This window comes from Haemaphysalis longicornis, unplaced genomic scaffold (genome assembly GCF_048455015.1).
Source record: "Haemaphysalis longicornis isolate Haplotype H1 unplaced genomic scaffold, Haemaphysalis longicornis Haplotype H1 scaffold_16, whole genome shotgun sequence".
NCBI classification, from domain to species: domain Eukaryota; kingdom Metazoa; phylum Arthropoda; class Arachnida; order Ixodida; family Ixodidae; genus Haemaphysalis; species Haemaphysalis longicornis.
The window spans coordinates 18,452,051-18,476,662 of record NW_027526266.1 but is presented as its reverse complement, the minus strand read 5'-3'; positions in this window follow the sequence as shown (position 1 = coordinate 18,476,662).

Sequence of the window (24,612 nt, the reverse complement as noted above, 5' to 3'; positions counted from 1 at the left end):
TTTCGTGTGTTTTTGTATCTGTGCGCCCGCAGAAAGGCCCCCTGGTTGTTCCTGGGCATGCAAATAAATTATTATTATTATTATTTTTATATTATTATTATTACTTTGAATATTATTATTATTAATATTAAATATTATTATTAATATTATTAATATTGGCGCCTAGCAAGATGTGCTGTGTTCTCTGCTCTCGCGTTTTTTAGGTAAGCAAAAGTTTTTCCGCGGCATTGCCTCTACGAAACGCTTGCACACGAAGAGTGTTGTATTGCTAGACGCTGAGCTTCAGCTCCTGAGATCTGGTGCACGGCCGTTCAAGTGCAATATCTGTGAAATGGTTGAGGTGGAGGCTAGGCCTAGTGGAGCCAGTGACGACATCGGCCCCTCCGCAAGCAGGTCTTCTTTCCCCTGCTCCCTTCGTCGAGACTCGCCGGCAGTCGTCAAAAAGGGCAGGCGCCCCCGCCCCAACCAGGTGACCTTCGCGCCGAAGCTGCCGGTCTTCGCGCGCTCCTCATTGACGCACTGGAGGGAATTTCCTTCCTCCGCGACCAAGTGGCCCGGATGCATGAACACAACGACCTTCTCGGGCGGGAAAACGTGCAGGCTTTTGACTGCCTCTGTCAGGAGAGGGAGGGAGACCGCGCCAATCATGTCAAGGTGGTCACTTCCCTGCGTGCAGAGCTTTGCTCCTTGCGAGCCGAATTGCTTCGGCGCCCCGCTGCCTTGCAGGATGGAGTGCGCGGCAGCTTGGGGAAGCCTTCTTTCGCCCAAGTTGGCAACAAGGAAGTGCCGTCCTCGTCAGCTACGTCGGCTTCGCTGTAGTCCGTGTCTCCGGCGTCTCCTGCACTGCTTCCAACTCCGTCCACCCATTTCTCGGTGCTTTCCATCTCTGTACCTGACTGTCACCCTCCCTTTATTGACAAGAAGCGCCGAAGCCGGGCATGTGCGGGTGCATCGAACAAATCTGCACATGTCGTCGTTTCGCAGCCGAATCGCCACAAAGCTATGCTTGTTTCAAAGCTTTCTCCGACCACCACATCTGCTAGTCTCAATGCCCATCTGCCAACCTTTGGTGTCTCGCCTTTGAGCTGCCGACGACTGAAAACTAAATTTGACACGTATGCATCATTTTATGTTTCCCTAAGTGAAGAGTGTTTCGAGCGCTTAAAGTACCCCCCTGTTTGGCCGAAAGACTGCCTCTTTAAAGAGTTTCGAGGCATGTTTTGCGGCGTCGTTCAACTTCCACGAGCCTTGTAGGCTTCATGGAGAAGGCTGTCTCAGCAATCGTTGGTAGAAGCCAGCTTGATGTGGTCTACTGTGACATGAGCAAGGCCTTTGATGTCATCAACCACCCGTTATTGCTTGCCAAGCTCATTCTGTTCGATGTAGAAGCTTCTTTGGTGGGTGTTATACGTTGGTATCTCAAGGAGCGATATTGCTATGTAAGTATTGAAGGGCAAACATCATTTAGGTACCAAGCAACCAGTTGTGTGCCCCAAGGCTCTGTCCTTGGTCCCTTTTTTATCATTTTTATTAGCAAAGTTGCTTCTGCCATTCATGACTCTTCTTTTTGTTGTATGCTGATGATATACATTTTTAGAGAAGTACGTAATTTTAAGGACTGTAATTCTCTTCAGGCTGATATCGTGTCATTCCATTCTTGGTGCACCAAAAACGATCTCATTTTGAACCCCTCCAAAAGAATGCTGTCTCCTATAGTAGAAAAACTGAACACTTGCAATCATCTTATAAAATTGCGAGCACTGCACTGCCGAGGGTGACCGAAATTAGGGACCTGGGAGTACTATTGGATTCTTCTCTATGTTTCTACTCCCACGTTACACGTGCGGCATAAAGAAGGGAACATGCGCTTCCCTCGTACCACGGGTAACACAGATAACATAGCCCGGCACAGCCAGTCGGCAAAAACGACACACAAATAAACACACCCAAAATGTGGTTCGTGGCAATATTATTACTAATATTATTATTAGCAGCTGAATAGTACAAAAAACTATTGCGGGAATATTTTAAACCTGTGGTTCACTGACATACCAAATGTGAAAGTTTTACATTCTGACGTTTCTCTCGTCCATCCCGATAAGTATCATCCCACACTTCTCATTTCTGCACCTTTCTGCTTATAGCGTTGTACAGCTCTATCTCCAGGCTCTATGCCGAGCCGTTATTGCTTTAGACGGAGTGATTATGTAGGCTTATACCAATATCTGTCCTCTTCAGATTGGTACACTGTTTTGACCAACCCTGATGTTGACGCGCAGGTCAGCTGCTTAACAGAAATTTTATAGCGGCGTATGAACATCCCGAAGAGCACAAACTCTCTTTCGGAATTTCCATATCGCTTCTCCCATGAACTACGAACTTCCCTCATAATGAAACATCGCTCATATAAAAAGGTATGCGGCACTGGGCCTGATACGTCAAAACAGGAGTTTTTTATACACCGTTCTGCTTGTAAAAAGCTAAACAAAAGAGACTATACGGCCTATCTTGAGTCTGTGGAGATAAGTACGACGCATGAGCCTTTTAAATTCTGGAAGTACATCCACTCCCATTCAAATACCTCCGAAAACCAGATTCGCCGGGTTGACTCGTCTTTAAATGAGTTACCTGACGTAGCAAATTTTCTTGCGCGCCACTTCGGCAGCACTTTTTGAACCCCAAAGATGGCGAGACATCTTAGTTAATAAGCAGTATGCGTGGAGAATGTACAGTTTTTTGATGAGAAGCTTTTTCTTGATAGACCCAAACGCATCAAGCCTTCTCTGTCTTCGGGCCCTGATGGTATTCCGGCAGCCGTATCTAAAACTTTTAGATATCCTTGTTCTCGTTTTAACGTCTATTTGGAAAGCTGTTTTATCGCCTTCACTTTTCCCGCTTCGTGAAATATATGTAGGATACATCCTATCTTCAAGTCAGGCGACAAAATGGATTCAACCAACTACCGGCTCAGTCCTTTGTGCCGCGTCCAAACATTTGGAGTCCACGTTACATACAGTATTGTCCTCGTGCGTGAAAAAGGCGTTGTCACCGAATCAGCAAGGCTTCATAACAGGGTCGTCACTACCACTACTCTTGTTGGCCTAAGACGCATGCTCCCGCAGATCCCGCAGAAGTCACAGACCGCGGTCAGAATGATGCAGTTTGCTGTTATCCAAGTAAGGCTTTCTATCTTGTTACTCACCCACTGTTGCTTAGAAAGCTGTCGGTCTACGGTGTCGACGCTCTTTTAGTTGACTTCTTACGCAGCTATCTCCTAAATAGACGCTGCAAAGGCGTTGTAAATGGCCTCATATCTATCGAATACAGTCCTACCATTGGCGTACCTAAAGGGTTCATGTTGGGCCCACTTTTTATCATTAATTTCTTAACAACGTATTCGTAGCTATCAAGAGGTCATTTTTTCTCTTGTATGCTCACGATATAAAGGTTTACGAAACAGTTATTTGCCCTGAGGACAGCCTCGCACTCGAACCCGACATCTCATCTTTTGCAGGCTGGTGTGCTGAGCAGGGCCTAATTCTAAACACACTAAAGACCAAAGTTATCCCCTACAGCCAAAAAACACCCCTTTAGATTTTTTACGCTCCCAATAAAACCCGTATTTCAAAAGTTTCCATGGTAAGAGACCTTGGAGTTCTTTTCGACAGTTCACTCAAGTTCACTCGCCACATAAGATAAATGGTCGTTCGGGCACTCCGCTCGCTGGGTGCGGTGGGCAGGTTTAACAGACATTTCACCTCTCCTGTTCCTTTTTAAAGGGTTTTTCAACCATTTGCTTGCACCAATTAGCACACTCGTCCTTTGTTTAGAACGGTACCTGTAAGTCCAACCATCAGTAGAACGAAAGAATGCAAAAAAAATTCCGATCAATATATAAACACCGTTTACGACGCAGTTCTGCTTCTATCTCAAGTCTAAATCAGCTACCAAAGGTTCTCTCAGTTGTCGGCATGATCTTGCTGATCTTCTCTTTCTCCACAAACTACATCTCGGAATCATTTCCTGCCCTGAACTTCTGTCCTGTCTTATGCTCGGAGTTCCCCAAAAGTACCTTCATGAACGATAACACAGCGGATCGCATCCCCGTGTTTCAGTGTTACTTTAGGACGGCGCAAAAGAAACAGAAATATACAATTTAGAGAGGCAAAATCTTCCACCGATCCACACAGATGGAAAAAATATCGAGCAACATCGAAAAAGTTTCATTCACTCCTCTCTAAAACCAAACTCACCTTCTTTTCGTCGACACTGCCAGCCCTCATTCGCACTAACCCTAAGCAGTTCTGGAGGATCATTAACCCCAAAAACGCATACCCTACAGTTTCCTTGCTTGACTCCTCCCGCAACTGCTATTCTTGACTGCCACGTTGCCGAGTCCCTTACCTCTACATTCAGCTCAGTATTCACTCGCGAGCAGGATCACGGCCCTGTCCTTTCTACTTACATTACATTCCAACCACACGGCATCTCAAACGTCATTGATTCCCTGAAGCTATCTTCGGCCTCCGGCGTTGACGGCATCAATGCTAAAATTCTTAAAAACTCCTTACACCTCTCTAGCATCATTCTTAGCCATATTTTCCAGCAGTCCTTCTAAACAGGTTCCGTTACCCAAAACTAGAAAACAGAAAAAGTTGTACCTGTCCCGAAGAACGCATCACATAATGCCATTCGTACAATCTCCCTTACAAGAGTTTGCTCTAAAACTATAGAACATATCAATTACCCGCATATAGCTAGCTTTCTGAAGTCTGCTAAATTCTTTCATCCCAATCAACATGGCTTCCAAAAAGGTATCTCCTGTGACACTCAATTGGCACTCTTCCTGTGTGACATAAATTCTAAATTAGACATTAAACGTCCCCGTCGATGCTATTTTCACAGATTTCGTGACGGCCTTCGACAAAGTTCTTCACAAGCGTTTGTTATCTAAACTTTCACATTGAAACGTTGATGAAAGTACATTTGTGTGGCTTTTAAACTTTTTTCCTAACCGATAGCAGTTCATCTACGCTAACAGCAGTTCTTCCTCATTATCCCCTGTCATCTCAGGTGTTCTTCAAGGGAAAGTCCTCGGGCCTTTACTTTTTCTTGTACACATCAACGACCTACCAGATAATATTTATTCACGTATTCGGTTGTTCGCGGATGACTGCGTCATTTATCGCCCCATTGTCAATCCCACTGACAATTGGGCGATAAAAGACCTAAGGAAGATAGATGAATGGTGACACAAATGGCTCATGGTTATAAACATTCACAAAACATCCATCATGTCATTCCTTACGCGCGTCACTCCTATTCCACGTACAAATATATCTGAAGTGGATTCCCCATGTCTCCTGTCTCGTCCACTAAACATCTACGTCTTTTTGTTGCTCATCACGTTATATGGTCATCCCATATAAATCGCATTACCAGTGACGCGAGCCGCGCGCTGGGATTCCTCCGATGTAACGTAAACCGAGCTCCATCCACCGTCAGATTATTGGCCTACGAAATGCTTGCTCGCCCTAAGCTAGAATTCGCGTGTGTAGTCTGGGACTTACCGCAAGCTAACGTATGTACCCTCCTTGAATACGTTCAGAACCGTGCAGCCAGATTCATCTTTTCCGATGATTTATAACACACAAGCGTAACACATCTCAAACGTAAAGCTAAATTGCCCAGTCTCGAAACACGACGTACAGTAGCACGGTTTTGCCTCTTCCACAAATTCTACAACTCGTTATCATGCAAAAGCCTCTGCATAAAAACTGGTCACGACTCATCGAATCGCCTCAACCACTCAAAACAAGTATACCCAGCTCACGCACGCACGACCAAGTGTCTACGTTCATTTCCCATTTTGACAGCCATCGAATTGAACGGCCTTCCTGAAAGTGTCGTCATTCAAACAAAGCCGGCAGAGTTCAAAGCTGCCGTAGAAAAACGTTCTCACTGATTATTTTTGTGTCATGTATGCGATTACTTTTAGTGGTGTTATCTACTTTATTTGTTGGCTTTGTATGCCTTTTATGAACATAGCGTGCTTGAAACCATCTGTATTCGTGATATACTTGTTCGGTTGCTTTTGTTCTGTCTTGTTTTTTGTTTGGCGGTTGTGTTATTTTTGTGCCTCACAACCCCTAATGTAAAACTCAACCATTGGGGTCTTTGAGGTATTTCTAAATAAATAAATTAGTTAATAAAGTGCACGCGGTCACACTATTCCCTCCATACATGCGCAACTGGTACTCGTAACTCGCCTGTCCACCGACTACAAAGCCTGTAATATTTATATGCTGAGAAATTGGATGTGTTTATTGATTTTATAAGGCAGTTTTGTGAAGGGCTGAGCAGTAGTGTTTGTAACTAAGGGAATATGTCCTTACTCTGTCCAAACATTCTCGTTATGCCACGTACCTTTATTTGCTCGTTCTATTACACACTAGTGCATATTCTTCATCTTCTGTTTTGTACGCTTTTATGCTTACTTCACGACCTCTTATTTGTTTGCGTGCTCACTTACCTAGTATAACATTTCTGTAACTCTTCTGTCCCGTGTGTGTCATATCATTGTTATTACCTTCTTGTTTGCTTTGTAGCGTTGTTTTAGTGATCCGTGCTGTACGTGTCACGTCATTCTATGTTTTTTCTTATTTCCGTTAGTGTATAAGCACTAAGGCATCACCGTCCTTCCTGGCCACTGAAAATAAATTGATTGATTGATTGGTTGATTTGTTGATTGATTGATTGATTGATTGATTGATTGATTGATTGATTGATTGATTGATTGATTGATTGATTGATTTAGCTGCCGACAACTGAAGACTAAACTTGACATGTATGCATCCTTTAATATTTCTCTGAGTGAAGAGTGTTTCGAGCACTTAAATGACCCCACTGTGTGGCCGAAAGACTGCCTCTAAGAATTTTCGAGGCATGTTTGGTGAAGGCCTGCTTCACAGCTTTGAGCAATCACGTAAGACAAACAATGATGACTAGTTTACCTCTATTTTATCAGAATGTGCAAGGTCTTCGCACAAGACAACTGAATTTTTCGGTTATGTTATCGCTTCGTGTTTTCCGTTGATAGCTATTTTGAAACTTCGTTGTGTCCAGATATCCTGTCCAGCGATTATTTTCCTCAAAATTACCATGTATATTGTAATAATCGAGAAACGGGATGCAAAAAAGAGGGCGCAGTGCTTCTTGTGAGTTGAGAAATCTCTCCCGTGCGTGCTACGTAGCGATATTAAAAACGTAGATGAGTCAATATGGGCTGAAATATATCTGTCTAAAACTGAACAACTTCAAGTTATTGTTTTTTAAGTTCCTCCTGATGTAGCTAATGATGAGTTCAATGAGTAATTCTTCTCCATTGAACAGGTGCTCACAACTCATTGCAACCGCAAAGTCCTCCTCCTTGGAGACTAACGCTCCTGGCGTTAAGTGGATCCTGCTATCCCGTTCCCAGCATAACCATCACATTGAACAAAAGGGTAATATGTTCCAATATTTTTTGTCTTTCACTTGTATGGCTCAATGTAATCACATAGAAAATAGCTGCTAAAATATTCTGGACCTGCGCTTTTCAAACTTTGATGGCGTTAGTGCGTCGCGCTTTAATTCTTCATTAGTAATACCCGAAAGAATTCATCCTCTTCTTTCTATTTCCTGTTGCCTCCCTTCAATACTCCATTGTTGCATAAATTCCAGCAGCACGCTAACTTATTTCCTTTCGCCCGGCGAGATTATGTTGGGCTTCATGGCTAATTTTCTGCTGCCCCTTGGTCGACAGTCATTGACCACTCTGATGTCAATGAACAAGTGGAATATATTACTGAGATTGTGCTTTTCGGTAGAACAAAATACATCCCGTAATATTTTCCAAAGAAGTTTAAGTTACCATACTGGTTTTCTTCTGGATTGCCGGAGGCCCTGAAACTCAAAGAACGTGCGCACACAAAGATGAAGCGCTCTGGTACCAATCAGTGTGCTCAGGAATTAGGCCGCCTACTTGCCCTGTTTAAAATATTGAAAAAGCGTGAACATACTTCATACCTGGCGTCCGTAGAAGCTAAAGCAACTCATCCACCGGGAGCCTTCTGGAAGTACACTCATTCTAGATCTAGTGCATATAAAGAATCTATTCGTCTACCAGACTTCAACGGTAATGAGGTTGCCCACGTGGCAGACTGCTTTGCTCGTCAATTTTTTTTCTGGAATTAGCGGTGGTAGTGATAACAGAAGCGCCCCTTGACACCAGGGCGGGAACTCCGGTTGTTTGCAACTGGACGAGGCCATCGCTTGGGCCAGCATGAAGCGGCTAAAGCCCTCGCTTTCATTTTGGCCAGATGGTATTCCTGCTGCAATTCTAAAAATATATGCTATTATATTCGTTCCTTTGTTCACTTCAATATTTTAAGTGCGAATGCACTTCTTAAGCGACCCTGAGTCACGCGTCCACGCCGTCCGTCCGTCCGCACCACCTACCCACTTAGGGCGATTGGCCAAGAAGAGTTCCTAATTTCTTTAGCACATACCCACCTAGGGCGATTTGCCAAGAATCGGGCGTGAGAAGGGCTAATGCACCCGCTTAAAGGAGTACTGACACGAAATTTCAAAGCTGAGATCCGCTCTAGCAATCAAGTACAACGACAACACAAATAGGTGTCTGTGCATGGTACATACCCACGTGGGGGATTGGCCAGGAATCGGGCGTGAGAAGGGCTAATGCACTCGCTTAAAGGAGTACTGACACGAAATTTCAAAGCTGAGATCCGCTCTAGCAATCAAGTACAACGACAACACAAATAGGTGTCTGTGAATAAATGCATCTTTCTTTCTTTGTAGTTGTGTGTGTGTGTGTGTGATCTCTCTTTCGCGAACATTACCGAACCGCGCAAATTCAACTCCTGCATTCGCACTTTCACATTCTTCCCCTCGGGGAAATGCGGGGAATTTTTTTGTAACTGTCTCCGGTCAGGCACGTTACCACGCAAATGGAAATCTCTCGTGTATTCCCTGTTTTACAATGAGGTTATAATCTATAGGCCGGTCTCGCTCCCGTGTTCTCCCTCTGAAATGTTGGAATTATATCTTCATAAGGTCTTGTCTTTCTCATTTAAACACGCCCTCATTTCTAATCAACCTGGATGTATGCGTGGTCGTCCAACTTCCAGAAATATGTGTGCTTCATGCAGCAGCCTGTCCCAGCAATCTTTTGTAGAAGCCAGCTTGATGTGGTGTATTGTGACATGAGCAAGGCCTTTGACGTTGTCAACAACTCATTATTGCTTCCTAAGCTCATTCTGTTAGACGTACACGCTTCTTTGGTTGGTCGTATACGTTGCTATCTCCATGATCGATATTTCTATGTAGGTGTTAACGGTCAAACATCATTTAGGTGCAAAGCAGCCAGTGGTGTGCACCAAGGCTCTGTCCTGCGCCCTTCTTTGTTATATTTTCATTAACGATGTCGCTTCTATATTCACAATTATTTTTTGTTGTATCCTGATGATATGATAATCTTCGGAGAAGTGCGTAATGTTCAGGACTAATTCTCTTCAAGCTGATATCGTGTCATTACATCGTTGGTGCACCAAAAGCGATCTATTTTTGAACCCCTCAGAAACAAAAAGTTGTTTCCTGTAGAAGAAAAACTGAACATTTGCAATGCTCTTATAAAATTGCATACACTGCACTGCCGAGGGTGTCCAAAATTCAGTACTTGGGAGTGCCATTTGATTCTTCTCTAATTTTCTCCTCCCACGTTACAGAAATTACCCTACGCTCTATTCGATGTCTGGGTGCTTTTTGCAGGTATTCTAGAGAGTTTAAAGTTCTTGTTCCTTTCTTAAAGTTGTATTCGCCTCTCCGCTTACCTCTTCTCGAATACGGTTCTTTTGTTTGGAATGAAATTTGCAAGTCCAAGAGTGACCGTATCGAAAGGGTTCAAAATAAGTTCCTAACAATATTTAGGCACCCTTTCGGCCATGTGAAAGGAGACACAAATGGCAGCATGTCTTCTCTGAAAAGTATTCCTTCCGTTTTATGTCGACGAAAGCGAGGTGATATTATCTTCCTTTATCAATTTCTTCGTGGTAATATTTTTTGTGGTGATTTTGGTAACACTTATCAATGTCAACTACCCAAAAAAACTTTTCGGAAAATTTCCAGCGTTCAGACCAGTTGCTTTAACTAGCCGACACTCGTCCATCTGCAAATTACAATGTGCCTATAATGAATTATCCGATCGTCTTGATATATTTCAGAGCTCCTTTACTTTGTTCCCGAAAGAGTTGAAAACTGTTGTATCTTAAGTGGCTTTATCTCCTTCCAAATTTTTGTGCCGTATTTATTATATGCAAACAGTTTTCTTCTTGTTTGTTTTAACTTTTCCTTGTATTTTGTTGCTTGAATATCTGTAACTTTGGGTGTCACAGGTGGTAATGCACATGATTCCTTTTTTCGTTTTGGAACTCTGGTACATTTTCAGAGAAAATCTTGGTTTTATACAAGTGTTGTATGGAACGGTGTTACAAGGAACGACGTTTCTGGATCTAGTTCCTTTTTGAAGGAACGAAGGAACACCACCGTTCCATTGAGGGTCGGTGGAACTGTAACGGTAACTGGTTAAATTTTTGATGGAACGGCAGGAATGGCATTCCTTCCTGCCAACGTTAAACCACTTGAAATTGGCTGTTTTTGATGCAAAGTCTCGAGTACAAAAATCCACAAGTCCCTACTGTGTTTCTCTTTATATAAGCTGGCCAATTTTCCCGCCCTTCGGCGGTACGGGCTTCCTCGAAGGTCAAAGGCAGACGTATAACCACGCAGCAGGCCGCAGTTTGTGCTCGCTTTCATACTGGTTGAGCTTACGCGGCGTTCAGCGGGGGATTAGTGTAGCCGCGAGAATCCTTTTCACCTTTCATTGTTTCTCCGGGCAGGCCAGGATGCGCCTCTAGCCGATATAATATTTCCCTGGCCAAAAAAGGTTGTCTAAAACGAGATGGGGAAATTTCAGTGTAGGACATTTTGGTGCAGGACTTCTTGGCGCAGACAGTTTGAGGCGCGGGATGTACCAGGCAATGTGTGGAAATTTTAGCTTTAATATTGTAATTCCGTCACTTGGTATGATTTTACGTTCGAGACTTTTGTTTGTGCCGCCGTGCGTGAAAACAAACGCTAAACCGAGGCAGAGCATTGCCACGTAAAACCTAATTTCGGTAGTAGAGGTTAAAAATTAACGTTGTTAATTTTCATCCGTTCAACTCTTTTTCATTTTAACATTCATATGGACAACCTTGATATTTTAAGTGTTACCTTAGCGCTTTGCTTTCAACTCGCACAACGTTGCACAACGCTGCTACTTCGAGTCCATTCCTATCGCTCCAACCCCCCCCCCCCCCTTTTTACCCCAAACCACCGCGAAAAAAAAGACGAGGGAGATTAAGCGTGTGTGCATTCCCTTTTAATTGTCTTCTCAATCAATCTCATCTTCGTTGCATTCAGTGTTGATTCTACTTACAACTAACCAACGTTCGCACTTACGGTGGCGTTACTCTAGGGAGGGGAGGCTGAGCCCCGCTGGCTACCAGCCACCTTGGTCAACAGAGGAGGGTGTCACTTGTGCTTCACCATTGCGTAAACTGGAGTTCGAGAACTTGGAGACGACTGCTGCCGCTTTCGTCACACCAGCCTATTTATGTTTTTCTCCTTATAATTTAGGAAAGCTATATATGGCTGGGATGTCCATGATATGCGCGACTTAAAGAGTTAATTCCAAATGGGGTGACTGAAGTTGAAGAAAGAGCGATTCCGACGCCTGGAGAGGGTATAACCGCGATGCTTGGAAAGGCGTAGCCAGCAAGCTTGTTCCTCGAGGGAAGAGACATGGCCTAACTGATGGTGGCCATTGTGTCCTCAGCGGCTTTTTGGATGGATTTTTGTTGCATTGTGAGCTCAGAGTGAATGCAAAGCTTTTACCTGTATCACGTCGGTGACGCTTCGGAGACCGTGAACTCCGCCAGAAACCAAAAATAATGTGACGGAAAAAGAAATATGGCCGAGATTCAAACATAAAGGCGGGGTGGGGGGCTTCTAGGACAACGAATTAAAATGAGGTGAATGTAAGCATGTAAACATAAAACGAAGGTTGGTTTTCCCGAACAGAAGGGGTGGTATTTGTATGCACAACTCGTACGCGCTTTACCAGCATTTACAAGGTATAGAAGCTCCGGCTGTTTTCAAATAGGCCCGTTCTTCCTCCACGACAATATCCTAGACCAGTTTTCGCAAATTCATTTTAGCAAGGCAGCCCAGCCTACGTAATACCCTTTATAACATTTTCTGCAGTCTGGGTGGCTAGCTAATGGTTGTTACGTTTTCAATATTGAGAGTGTGCATACAATTTATGTATATTGAGTGTATGTAATTTTAGAAAAATACATAGAGAAGGCGTTAGGCCATCGTAAACACCGGTTAATAGTCTCAGCTGATTTGCACGCCGCAAAAAATAGCGAATATGAATTAAGACCTTTTGTAAGTGAAAGAAAAAACATGTGCTAAAGAATTCAATCGGCTGCATAACAGGTGTCCCCAGGACTAGGTATTAAGCAAAAACGGCTATATAAATGTAGAATTTCTTAAAATACCTGGCAAAGATTAAGCATGACATCAATCAAAAAATAAATTCACTGCTCCAGATTGTCGTCCATAACCCAGGTTAAGCGGAAATAAAAATATAGCGGCTCTTGCAAACAGGCAAGCACCGGATAATCTGGTCGCGGAAAAGTTTGCGCACCAAAATATACGCACACCGAAATGTCCGTGTAACGAAACGCCCGCACACCGATATATCCATACACCGAAATGTACGTACACCGAAAGTTCCACCCCGAAACATGCACCGAAATGTCCTAGACCCGTCTAGAGTTTGTTCACTCCTCCCTGAAAAAATTCGCTTAGGAGCGTTTCTTTGGAATATTTTTATCATCAGATCATATGCTGCCGGCGTTGATAATATTTCTATATTATACGTACTTCGATGTGAGTTTTAAATTTATCACTTAATTTCGCCCCAGGATAATCCGACATTATATTTTAATTTAAAAACCTAATTGTAACGGTAATGTAACCACACGTTCCAATGTCCGAAATGGAATTGGAACGCGTTTCTTTTGCAATAAAGGAACTTGTAACGAGAACTAGTTTCAAAATGGGGAAGGAACGAGGAACTAGCTTTTCTTCCTGTTGTAGAGGAAAGTGTACAACACTGATTTATACTTATATAAATGTCCTGTTCATTCAATGTTTGCTTGTATAGTTCCTGTTTCGCTCGCCGAGTGTCATGACTTGCAACAGTACGCCTTCGTTTTCTTTTTTGACATTTTGTTGTTGATTTCCTTTTTTTCTTTGTGAGATTTCTGTAAATATTTTTACTTCATTGTTTCTGTCATACATGTGGTTTTTGTCTGTTGTCTCGTTTTAGTTTTGGTGATTTTGTTTTGTATGGTGTATTAGCCCCAAGACCCTAGGGTTGTTCCTGGGCAAGGAAAATAGTGGTTCATTGATTGACTGATTGTTTGTTTGATTGATTGATTGATTGATTGATTCGTTGATTGATTGAGTGATTGATTTATTGATTGATTGATTGATTGATTGATTGATTGATTGATTGGTTGATTGATTGATTGATTGATTGATTGATTGATTGATTGATTGATTGATTGATTGATTGATTGATTGATTGATTAGTATTACTATGCATGATGACGCCCAGTAAGGACAAGTGTCGCCTCTTCTGCCTCGCTTTCTTTGGTAAGCAAACGTTTTTTTGATATTCTGCATGTAATTGGTGGGCGTACGGAAAGTGCACTGCTCTTCCGGATGACGCATTACAGAGTTTGATCTCCGGTGCGTAGTCGTTCATCTGTAATCTCTGTGTGACAACGGCGTCACCCGCAAGGCCTAGCGACCGCAGAGGGCCAGCGAGCGTCCCGGCCAGACGACTGGCGTCCCCTGACGGAAAAAGCTCCGCCCCTTCGGCGCACCTATGCGCCGAGCTAGCTGCCCTGGAGAATCTCGTGTCTGAAGACTGCGCCAGCCTTTCTTTCGCTTCCCTGCGTGAGGAGCTTCGCTGCCTGGGAGGAGAGCTTGCATATTGGCAACCTTCCCCTCCTGCTTTCCCGACGGCTGCAAACCTTGCCATACTAGGGGTGAGGTCACCGCACTCCGGCCTCCCTATCAGGTCATTCGCCGCAGCCGCCGCCGGTGCAGCTGGTGAAGGCGGCCGCCTTTTGACCTCTACAAAGATTCAATGTCTAAAGGTCCAACGAGACAAAAGAATAAACCAGCAAAAGGTCCAACAGTGAATATTCCGTCTCGATGGCCCTTTTGTCTCGTTCGACATACACGCTCGATTGGACCTTCCGACTCAGGGAATATTTCGTCTCGTTGGATATTTAGGCTTTTATCTCTCCTTCATCACGGTTCACTAAACAGGGGTTACAACTTTGCTCGTGGGTTCTACATTGGTGTATTTCATTTTCTCAGTGATACGGACTGGTAGCCAGTAGCCCACCTCAATGACGCTAACGAGCTGGCTCATTTTTTCAATGATGTTCTACACCGCGGCTTCAGCAGATTTGCACCTAAAGGAACAAAAAAGAAAGGAAATTTCCCATACTGGTTTTCGGTCAAACTACAAATTGACCTTGGAAGGAAAGATTGAGCTCACACAGAGGCTACAAATACGGGGCAGGAAAAGCGGAGGAGTGAGTTTCTTCAACTCCGGTCGCACTGTAAATATCTCCTTAAACGTGGTAGGTCTAATTACATTATTTCAGTTGAAGCTGGTGCAACACGGCACTCTAAAGCTTTCTGGGGCCACGTCCGTTCACAAACATCTGAAAATTCTTTAGGAAATACTAACCTCTGCCATGATAAGGGAGAGAGCATATCTGACGTTTTCAATGCCTGTGCGGAAGAATTCCATTCTGCATACGGTAGGAAAAGTGTAGCTGGTCCCCTTCAGGTATCTCAGTAATGCTCAGTAATCGTAATCTGAGAGAGTCTTGTCTTGAAGGCTCTAAAGCGCATGAAGGCGTCACTTTCGTGTGGCCCTGACGGCATTCTCTTTGTGCCTGTGTACAATTCATAGTTCCCTCAAAACCGGCCGATTTCCCTCTCGCTGAAAGACTGCGCGAGTTGTTCCTCTTTTCCAGTCAGGGTCAAAAGTTGACCCCACGAACTACCCGTCAATGTGTATTCTATGCACTGCTTCCAAGATCTTTGACAGTCCTGCATATGCTGCTCACGTTCAGTATAAAACACATATTGTGAGACACCCTGACCACGCCTCCGTGCTTTTGAATATGTTACGAAAATTCCTTCATCATCAGCACATTATCATCAGTGCTAGCTGTCATGGCCTCGGCGTTATCATTACGTGTACATAATCATTATCACTACTTAACAGGTGTCTCGTCCGAGTGTCCGAATAAACCGGCCACGCTTTCCATCGTCTCGGGAGTGGTGGAGGGTGCATCTCGACCTCACAGTCTACCTCTGCAGCGCCACTCCGGGAGCTCCGCTCCGGCCGCCGTCTTACTCAGCAGACCATGCCCATAATGCTCGATCCAGCCAGCGCCAAGGCTACGCCTCCTGCGCAGTGTTTTGTCACCAGCCGCCACCGAGATCCTCCCGACTTCGCTGGCCTTGGTGGGGATGATGTAGAAGAGCCGTTGGATAACATCGAAAGAGTCAGGGCATATAACGGGATGGAGGACAGGAGAAACGGCTGAACGTCGGCTTTTTCCTAACCGAGCTCGCGAAGACTTCGTACATCAATAACTTGGAACGCACATCCCCTTAGACAACCTTTACAACCAAGATCCACAAGGTTTTCGGAGATCCACAGCTCGATCTGAAGCCGCGAAAAGGAAACTGGAAGTGTGCGTACAACATCAGTGCGAAAGCTACACGTCTTACATCGAAGATGTCCTCCCGCTATGCCGTAGGTCAATAAGAATATGTCGGAGTCGGACCGGGTACGTCAGATACTGAAAGGTATTAACCAGTTCGCTTTCACTGGGCTCGCCCTTCAGAACCTAAAAACGTCTTGGTTGTCACCACTGCATGCCAACGTCTAGACGATCTGCAGTCGATCCGCATTCAGCAGGATACGTCCGCCACGCGCTTAGGCGACGGAGACCTTCGCGCACTTATAAGGCAGCTGATTGGGAAGGAGCTTGACGGCCATGCCTCCGCATGTGCTTCTGCTCCTGCTCACCACTCAGCAAGCCCTAGTCTTCGCGAGATAATCAAAGAGGAGCATGCCTGTGTGTTTGGGCAATTTGTGCCTGATCTTGCCGCTCCTTATGCCGTACCATCGTATTGTGAATTCGCGTGAAGGCCGCCTCTCCCAATGGCCCCGGTTACATCACAGCCTCAAAACGGATATGTAGCAACGATCAACCCTGCCATTCGCCCGCAGCCTTACCACCGCATGTGGCGACCACCGAGGCCCGGGCGCCCGCATACCCTGCCTTTGTGTTACTACTGCGGAGTTCGAAGCCACATTGCTAGGCTCTGTCGCATGTATACAGGATGAACGGCTACAAGCGCGACGTACCGACAGCGGAGTTACCAATCCCCCAAACCAAACTCCAGCGGAGTTACCAATCTCCGGAGTTACCAAACTCCTCCCCGTGCAGAATCCCGTGAGGTACAACGCAATTCCCGTGATGAACGACGCCGCTCTACCTCGCCTTTCCGCAGAACTGTATCAGCGCTTCCCCCCGTCGTGCAAGACAGCGCTTGTCTCTCGGAAACCTAAGCGATGCACTTTTTGGAGGGGAAACTGAATCCAGGTGAAAGATAACAACTCCTCCAGAACATCCCTCGAACATCTTGTGTGTATTCGTCGAAGGCATTCGCATTGAAGCGTTGGTGGACACTGCTGCAAGAGAATCAATTATTTATTCTCATATGTTTAAAAGGTTACGCAAGGTGAGAACACCATTTAGAGGTCCCTCATTACGTTGTGCAAATGAAACACGCATTCATCCTTCCGCGTACTGTACAGTAGATGCCTCCATTGAAGGACTTTCTCTGCATATTAAGTGTCCCGTACTCTCTGCGTGCCCATACGACTTAATACTTGGTTGGGACTTTCTTTACTCGACATCCGCTGTATTTTTTGTCGAACTCATGCTATTAGCGTCACACATACCAATCATTCAACTGTTTCTCCAACAGAGCCCCTTTCATTGGTCTCACGGTCAATCACCTCGTAACCTCCGTTCGAGAGCACACATTTTGATTTTCTGCTGGCACTATACTTAATGGTGATGTTCTAATAATCCCCTTAAGCCACCTGCTTTTCTAGAGGACTTGCTGTTGCCGCGTGTCTGGTTCGTTTTTCCGAAGGGCAAGCTCTCATACCTGTGCAAATCACTACTACAGAAGACGTTCTGCTTCCCAAAGTTGCGCTATTGCATCTGTCTCTGATGTCGAAGGGACCTACCTGCCTTCGCTTTCCCGTCCCCTTACATACCTTGTTTCAGCGACTACTTCCTCGAAGCTTTCTCTTGCAGTCACCGTGCGCCCGGACCTCACAGAATCACAGAAATCAGTTCGGGAGCTTTTCAATAAGCACCGTGCATCGTTCGCCTCCTACTCAACCGTTCTTCCCTACAGAAACACGGCCACGCATCGCATCGAAACTGAAGGGTCGTCTATTGTTCGCCGTCCCACGTATCGCGTCCTCTCATCAGTAAAGCAAATCATCGACCAAAATGTGGCTGCTATGCTGAAACCCAATGTTATCCGGCCTTCATATAGTCCTTGATCGTCCCCGGTCGTGCTGGTAAAGAAGAAAGATGGCACCGTACGCTTTTGAGTTGACTATCGTGCCCTCAACAAGGTTACCAAAAAGGATCTATATCCCATGCCACGCATCGACGACTGCCTCGACTTCCTGCGAGGAGCTGAATACTTTTCGAGCCTCGACTTGTGTTCAGGATATTGGCAGATCCCCATGCATGAGTCTGACAAAGAGCAATGAAACTTACTGGATCACTCCGCCCGCTCACTTTCTTTGTCTTCATTTCTATCCGCTGTTACTTAATACGCCCCAATATTTTCATGCCGTCGCTATTTGGGTTCATTATATTGTGTATTTGGAGCTTTCGTTATTTTTCCTTTTGTGCGAATTTGTTGAACGGTTTTATTGTACGTTGTACGTATGATATATGCTTTGTATGCCCCACTCCTGCGACAGCCACATGGGGTTGGCGTATGTAAAAATGAAAATAAATATAAATAAAAAACCGTCCTCTTGTCCCCCTATGACATAATGGGGAAGTGCTACCTCGTGTGGCAGAGGTTAACGACATCCGTCTCAATTTTGACAGCAAGCTGAGCTTGTCTTGTCAAGCTCTTGTCAAGCTCTGCACTAATATTTGTCGCCCACAGCTTTCGTATGCTCGTGTTGTATGGGATAGCACGTGTGAAACAAACTGTATGCTCATTGACAGGGTCCAAAATAAGTTTGCCTCTCTATAACCTTCGCTTCACGGGTAATAATAACTCACGGTCATCGTCTGCTTTGACGCTAGCACTAATATTCTCCAGGCGGAATAAGGTGGATTTTCCTAAACTATTCAAAATCCTTCCTGCCTCAGAGACTTTTGTAGTGCTACTACAAAATTTTTCACTCTATGTCCCTCAGAAATTTGCCTCAACAGGTCTTCTATGGCATCTACCGCCTGTTGGAGGGAAGGTTCAACGTGGCCGTTGCATCCACACGGGCCCCATAGCGTGATGTCGTCCGTGTGTATGGTGTGACCGACCTCGGGTATAGGTTCCAAGCGTCTCGCGACCCCGATCATGACTAGGTTGAACAGCAGCGGCGATATCACCGAGCCCTGGGGTGTGCCCACGCTTCCTATCTTCCACTCGTCCAGAGAGTGGTCTCCTGCTTGGATCTTGCACGTGGATCTTGGATCTCGGATCTTGCACGTAAATGCACGTGCGCTCCCCCATCTGTAGGGCGCCGATTTGGGACAGGACGGCCGAGTGCTTCACCTTGTCGAAAGCACTCTGCAGGTTCAGTCCCACTATCGCGTGGTTGTCCTTCGTCGCGTGATTTATGACCTCCGTCTTGATCTGTAACATGTCGTCTTGGGTGCTCATCTTGCTCCTGAAGCCTATAATCGAGTGGGAGTACAGATCGTTCTTCAGGTGCACCTGCCGCCAGTTCATGAGGCCGCGTTCCCGCATCTTCCCCACGCAGGACGTCAGAGATATCTGGGGCAGACTATCGATGCCCGGGGGCTTGCCCGGCTTGGGTATGCAGATTATATTCGCCGTCTTCCAGCATTTGGAGATCGCGGAATGCGCGGGAGCAGCCACCAAGGAGATAGAGCCCGAACCCGAGATCGAAATGATAGACAGCAGATAGGCTCACATGTTCGAGGTGTAGCGTTCCAGCTACAACAGATGGAAGCAGCAGCGGCAAAGCACAAAGCTACGGCATAGGTTCGCAGATCTCACTTGGGCCATCGAGAAACACTGCACCGAGCTCTGCCGCCAGCAATGGGCGGGGGTTTTCAGCGCGGCGGAGTCAACTCCAGATTGGGACGACGTGTTCTTTACTACGCCACCTGCTGGGCGAGACTAAGACAAACTCCCACCAGCGCGACAACTTTAGTAAGATTTTGAACAAGTCGATCGGAGAGCTCGGCCTAGAAGAGACGTACAAATGAATCGGGGACAAGCACTATCAGAGAGAGCTCTTTTCCAGGGAGAAATTTCACCAGCTCTGCTAGGTTCACCATGACAACAGTGCTTTAAATTGATTGATGCATATAAGTGTTTCGTAAAATGCACATGGCATTCATCCCCATTCGTTTGATCTCTTCAAAGCATGGCTCCAAAATGCAGATTCGAATTTCTCAATTAAACAGTTGCTGCTTATGCAGACAATGTTTCCGCCCTAATCAGTTTTTATAATTCTAACGTGTGCCTTTTTCTGGGAAATATCCGAATAGACGCTGCAGAAGGGTACAGGCGTTACCCAGTGTGCCATTCTGTTTTTAATTAATCAATCTGTTATGCTAGTACACTACGAGGTATATTTTTGTTCTGGTGACAACATTTAGATGGTATTCACTTTGAAAGTTAAGTTCTCAATTTCTTCGCTTCGAAACACTGAAAACGGCCATATCTGTGCCGCTTAGGCACAAACAAGGCGTGGCTTCTGCCCTCTGCGCCTGCTCCTTGCTGAAAAAAAAAACAAACTAGCGTACGTCATCTGCCCCGTTTTAACCGATTCCCAAGGGGGGTGTGAATAAATATGTTATTAATCGCGCTTACATCGTAGTCCAGGCATTACTTGACAATGTGTGGGGGATAGTTTGGAACATCACACACACGTCGTGTGTTTGGTATGCACAAGTATCGCCATCGTGCGGAACCCGACGTCACCAGTGATAGCCCACGCACATGGTTTCCCGCATGCATGCCACCCCAGTGCATAGAAGGTATTGCTAAAGGAAATCTAGCTTGAGTAACTGCCACATGAAACGCACTCGGCCCGCTTCGCCCAATTTCTGGACGAATGCAAGCTGTGTTGTGCGGACCGCTGTGATCCACGTCGCACTGGTGCGGTGGGATGTATTGGTAAAGCTAAATATCCGGCATGGGCTTAGAAGTGTTTTTAAGTGCCCTAAATTTTATAAAAGATGCAGCGATGGCGTAGGATGCAGCGATGGCGTAGAGGTAGAGCATCCACCTCGCGTGCAGAAGCACCGTGGTTCGTATCCCGCTGCCGGACAATTCCCACCGGATTAAAAAAAATCCGCGTATTGATGAAATTGCACAAAGGTGCTTGGGGTGCGGCCTCACCCCGGCGACCATTGCCGGCAATGCACTCCCTTACCAGAGCAGGATTGACCACCCTGGTGTAGTAACGGCCACAACCTCCCATGAATATGCCGATTAACCCACGGCCCTCAGTCCCCAGCGGCTGCGAAGCAACTGACCACGGCGGTGGTCAGTACTGTGACGCAGCAGAGGGTGCTAAGAATTCCTGGATCCGGACAGGCCGCCAATGGAATCTGAACCTGGCAACGTTTAACGCGCGAACCTTATCTAGCGGAGCGAGTCTCGAGGTGTAGTTCGAGGAATTAAAGGGCATTAAATGGGATGTAATAGGGCTTAGCGAGGTTAGGAGAGCAGGCGAAGCCTTTACATGCTGAAAAATAAACACGTCTTATGTTACCGGGGTCTAGAGGACAGACGAGAACGGGGAGTGAGATTTCTAGTCAATAAAAGCATAGCTGGCAACATACAAGAATACTATAGCATTAAGGAAAGGGCAGCAGGTCTTGTAATTAGGCTCAATAAGAGGTACAAGCTCAAGGTGGTGCAGGGCTACGCACCCACATCCAGCCACGACGACCAAGCAGTGCAACGCTTCTATGAAGATGTGTAATCGGGAATGGCTAAAGTAAAAACAGAGTATACCGTAGTTATGGGAGACTTCAATGCTAAAGTAGGCAAGAATGAGGCTGGAGACAAGGCAGTTGGGAACTATGGTCTGGGCTGTAGAAATAGCAGGGGGGACCTACTAGTTGAGTTTGCAGAACAGAATAACCTACGCATAATGAATACCTTCTTCTGTAAACGGGAGAGTCGGAAGTGGAAGTGGACCAGCCAGAATGGGGAGCATAAAAATGAAATAGACTTCATATTATGCGATAACCCTGGCGTCGTGCAGGATGTGGAAGTACTCGGAAGGGTAAGCTGTATTGACAACCGAATGGTAAGATCTCGAATTCGGCTAGATCTGAGGAGGGACCGCAACAAGTTAGTACGAAAGAAGCCGATAAATGAGCTAACAGTAAGATGTAAAGTAGAAGAATTCAGAATCGCGCTGCAGAACCGATATTGAGCTCTTAATGAGGAAGCCGAGCTTACGACACAGGACGCCAGCGACAACCTTACACGTATTATCACTGAGAGTGCAGTAGAAGTCGGGGGCACGATGGGTAGGCAGGATACTGGCAAACGTTCACAGGAGACGAAAGATTTAATTAGGAAACGGCAAACCAAGACCTTCTGTACCGCAGCTGACAAAATAGAACTAGCGGAGCTCTCGAAGTTAATCAATAAGCGTAAGAAAGCTGACATACGGCAGTATAATATGAAGAGGATCGAATACGCTGTAAAGAACGGAGGTAGCCTGAAAGCTGTAAAGTAGCGTCTAGGCGTGAGGAAAAATCAGATGTATGCACTTAAAGATAAGCAAGGCAATGTCATCACAAATAGGGATAATATAGTCACAGTGGCCGAGGAGTTCTACAGGGATCTGTACGGTAGCCGGGACATTCAGGGTAATCCCGAACGAGACAGTAGTTCAGAGGAGATAGACATCCCACCAGTAACGACCGAAGAAGTAAGAAAGGCTTTGAAAGAAATGAAAGGGGGCAAAGCACCTGGTGAGGATCAGATAACAGCAGACCTCTTGAAGGACGGCGGAGAAATTGTACTTGAGAAACTGGCAAACCTTTATACGCAATGCCTAATGACCGCAATGGTACCGGAATCTTGGAAGAACGCGAACATCATCCTAATCCACAAGAAAGATGTCATGAAGCACTTGAAAAATTACAGGCCGATCAGCTAACTGTCAGTCGTCTACAAGGTACTTACCAAGGTAATCACTAACAGAATTTCTGCAACCTTCGATTTCAGTCAACCTATCGAACAAGCAGGGTTCCGTAAAGGTTATTCAACAATGAACCATATTCACAGGATCAATCAGGTGATAGAGAAGTGCGCTGAGTATACTGAAACCTTATATATAGCCTTCATAGACTATGAGAAAGCATTTGACTCGGTCGAAACCCTAGCAGTCAATCAGGCATTGCGGAACAAGGGGGTAGAAGAGCATTATGTAAGAATACTAGAGGATATCTACAACGGGTCCACAGCTACCATCATCCTCCAAAAGGAGAGCAGTAAAATACCTATAAGGAAGGTTGTCCGACAAGGAGACACAATCTCTCCAATGGTATTCACAGCATGTTTACAAGAAGTATTCACAACGTTGAATTGGGAACAGGTGGGAGTAAGGGTTAATGGAGAATACCTCAGCAACCTCAGATTTGCTGATAACATCGCCTTGCTAAGTAACTCGAGGGACGAATTGCAAAGCATGCTTTCCGCACTGGACAAACAGAGTAGAACCGTGGGCCTGAAAATTATTATGCAGAAAACTAAAGTTATGATCAATAACCTCGGGACAGCACAGCAGTTTGAGATAGGTGGCGAGGTAGTTGAAGTGGTAAGCGAATATTTCTACTTAGGCCAAGTTGTGACCCAAGATCCCAACCATGAGGGAGAGATAATTAGAAGGATCAGAATGGGGTGTGGTGCATATGGCAGACATTCTCAAATAATGAATAGCAGCCTACCATTGTCGCTGAAGAAGAAAGTGTATGACAGCTGCATCTTACCGGTAGTTACCTACGGGGCGGAAACTTGGAGGCTCACTAAGAGGGTTCAACTTAAATTGAGAACGACTCAGCGGGAAATGGAGCGTAAAATGATAGGTGTAAGATTAAGGGACAAGAAAAGAGCGGAGTGGTTCAGGGAACAAACACGAGTTAAGGACATAATAGTAGAGATTAAGAAGAAGAAATGGACGTGGGCAGGGCATGTATTGCAAACGCAAGCTAACCGCTGGTCATTAAGGGTAACAGAGTGGATCCCTAGAGAAAGGCAAGCGTTGCAGGGGGCGGCAGAAAGTTAGACGGGGAGATGAGATTAAGAAGTTTGCGGGGATAAGTTGGTCACAGTTGGCACAGGACCGAGGTAATTGGAGAATAATGGGAGAGGCCTTTGCCCTGCAGTGGGCGTGTATAGGCTGACGATGATGATTATGACTATGAAATTTTATAAAATAAACGCTGTCGATTCTGGGTTGAGCGTGGTACTTTATTTCACTATTAAGTAAATAAAATGGGGCGTGGGGTTTGTGGAAAAAATCAATAGTGAACACACTCACTCCCTTCCGGCTGCAAAACGTTCAATGTCCTGCACAAAATTTAACTTTTTATCTTAGTGCTATTTCTGGTTCACGAAGATTGTTTCACTGAAAGGGTTGTTACATTGAGTAATGGTTGAATTTTTTTATTATTTACCGGCGGGTATTCGACGTAACATGCTAGATAAAGCTGTACTATTAGTAAGAATTTAGGCCACTATTATTACTTCTTTGTTTCTACCACCAGCACACCATCCTTTCCCGTTAGTGACGAGTGAAAGTAGGTGGATCATATGTGTATCAGTTGGGATAGGCAAGGCTTACGGACTTCAGTGGAAGTGTTTTAACAGCAGAGCTGCGTAGCCCGACAAGGCCCCTCCGCCGTACCAAAAACTGCGAATCTAGAAAAAATAGCTCCCATCCAAATCCTTCACTTGGCAACACTGGAAACGGCCATGTCTGTGCCGCTTAGGCAGAAACCTGGCGTGCCTTCTGCACCCTGCGCCCCCTCCCCTTGCCACCGCTTCCGCCGCATTGAGAGTTTATTT